At 47.1% G+C, this 2,195-nt stretch overlaps 1 pseudogene; it reads left to right on the top strand.

Moving 5' to 3' along the window:
- The first annotated feature begins 710 nt into the window (after positions 1-710).
- Positions 711-1,433, top strand: LOC116548145 (annotated as a pseudogene).
- The last annotated feature ends 762 nt before the right edge of the window (positions 1,434-2,195 follow it).

The raw sequence follows: 2,195 nt of genomic DNA, 5'->3' as shown, positions 1-2,195 counted from the left end.
TTCCTAATTTTATGAATTTTCTTTTGTAAATTTTGTAAATGATCTTTTGTGACAAATCTAACACCTATGCAACTGGGTGAGGTGGTGATTCGTGATTTTTGTATTCTTATGCTGAAAGCGTAAGTGTGTAATACTGTCATCAGCATTCTCTTCAAAGCCTGCATAGAACAGTACCTTATAAACAAGTGACTGTACAATTCAGGAAAGAGGAATGGTAGGATGAATTACAATGACATAGATGGAAATGTTTTCTAGAAAACAGAAATGACAAGTTACATTGAGATGTGTCTTCTGGTAGCAAATAATTTTATGAATCCCTTTTCAAAGTTGATAAAGTATTTGGAGAACCTAAAGAATAACTCTATTTCTATTTAATTTTATCTACCTCTTGTAGATGTGCACAGACTAAAACTGAGGGTTATAGCCTGCCCTTCGCCCACAGAACATATTCTCTAAGCAGACAAGATAAGCCACAATCAGTTGCTTTAGAGATATGGACAGCCTATTATATATGAACTTACGTATCTCTAAGAAATGAAGCTCTCCCCAGAGCTCAAGACATCATATGTGGTTTTGCAAGTGATTTACTGCACAAATCCACATAAACAAGGGGGCAAATTGGTGACAAAATGTGTACTAGGTTCCCAAGTCATGGTCACTGATGCTGGTCTGTGCCACACAAAAGGACAATGTTTGCAAATCACTGATAGGCCAGTGGTAGCAGCAGTACCAGGTCTCAGTCCAGCTCGACCTTCCAGCTCAGGCACCAGCACCAGCACTGGCTCCAGCAGTGGCTCCAGCAATTCCTCAGCATCCAGCCGCTCAGGAAGCTCCAGCACCTCCTGCAGCTCCAGCAGCTCCTCCTGCTCTCCAAGTTCTTCTTGACGCAGACACAACTACAGGAGGCGCTCCGACTCCAAGTCCAAACCACCAAAAAGAGGTGAAAGGAGAGGAAAAGGTGAAGCCCATCCTCTAAGCCCACCAAAGTGCACACTGGGAGACTTGCCAGGAATGTGACCAAGAGTCACATCAGGGAGATATTTTTCAACTATAGGAAAATAAAAATGATTGACATGCCCGTGGATAGAATACATCCCCATCTGTCCAAAGGCTCTGCATACGTAGAGTTTGAGAATCTAGATGAAGTTGAGAAGGCGCTGGAACACATGGACAGAGGACAAATAGATGGCCAGGAGAGATTATTGCCACAGCTGTGCTGGGCCCCAGGGTCTAAGCCACCTCCAAGGTGATTCTGCCCTCCCAGGAGAATGTACAGGTCTCCCCCACAGATGAGGAGAAGGTCCTGCTCCCCAAGGCCCAGGTCCCCTCTGCGCTGGTGATCACTATCCCCAGGCCAACACCACCACAGGAGCTGCTCCAGCTCCACCTCCTCCCAAGAGATAAGCAGACCACCGAAGCTCTCACCCCTGTAATTTATACCCCACCCAGCTCAGTTTTGTCACCTTTCTAGCCAAAGGGAGATCAGTAGGAAAGCAAACCCCTCACTCAGGCAGACATTGTAGGCAGCGGTCAGCACCCCTCTACTGGTCGGGATCTGGTTGCTGAAGTGCTGTGGGTTTGTGTTGTGCCTGTCAAAATGCTCTCCAGTTTTCTGTCTAGAAAGATTGGCCATTTCCAAGAGTCAGTTCAGTGGCAGAGCCAACAGGGACAAGCGAGGCTCTGGGGGTGATGTGACCCTGCCTGTGAGGAAGCACGCTTTTCCTTTCCCTGGTGACCTGGGATGGTGGCCAGGCCATGCCCTTGCTGTTGCTGTGCAGTGTCCTTTTGGAAAGGAAGCATCCCAGGCTTCAGAGCAGCTGCCAACCCTGTTAGGCCCGGCCTCTTAAAGCCTCTTCCAATTTCAAGGGTCAGACATCCCCTAAGAGCCTCTCACCTGTGGTAGTTGCTGTGCATGGTTCTGTCTGTCCGTGCACCCATGCACACACCCCACCCCACCACCCTACTCGAAAACCGGCCAGTGAGTTGACAGTAAGCTCTGCGGGGTCATCACACAGCCCCGGTTCTGCCTGCCCTTCATGATGGTCTTTCAGGATACCTTGGTAACATGCACACCGATTTTTTTTTCTTATTTTCATTTATTGTGTAGTCAGTACTATAAAATCTCTGTTAGAGTTTTATAACTTTTTAGCATTTTAGATGGCATTGTGTTTATACTTTGCTGTGTAGAGTGAAAG

The sequence above is a fragment of the Sapajus apella genome, unplaced genomic scaffold (genome assembly GCF_009761245.1).
Source record: "Sapajus apella isolate SASKATOON/1434 unplaced genomic scaffold, GSC_monkey_1.0 scaffold7418, whole genome shotgun sequence".
Classification (NCBI taxonomy): Eukaryota; Metazoa; Chordata; class Mammalia; order Primates; family Cebidae; genus Sapajus; species Sapajus apella.
The sequence above is the reverse complement of the archived record's forward strand: the minus strand, read 5'-3'. Positions and strand labels throughout refer to the sequence as shown.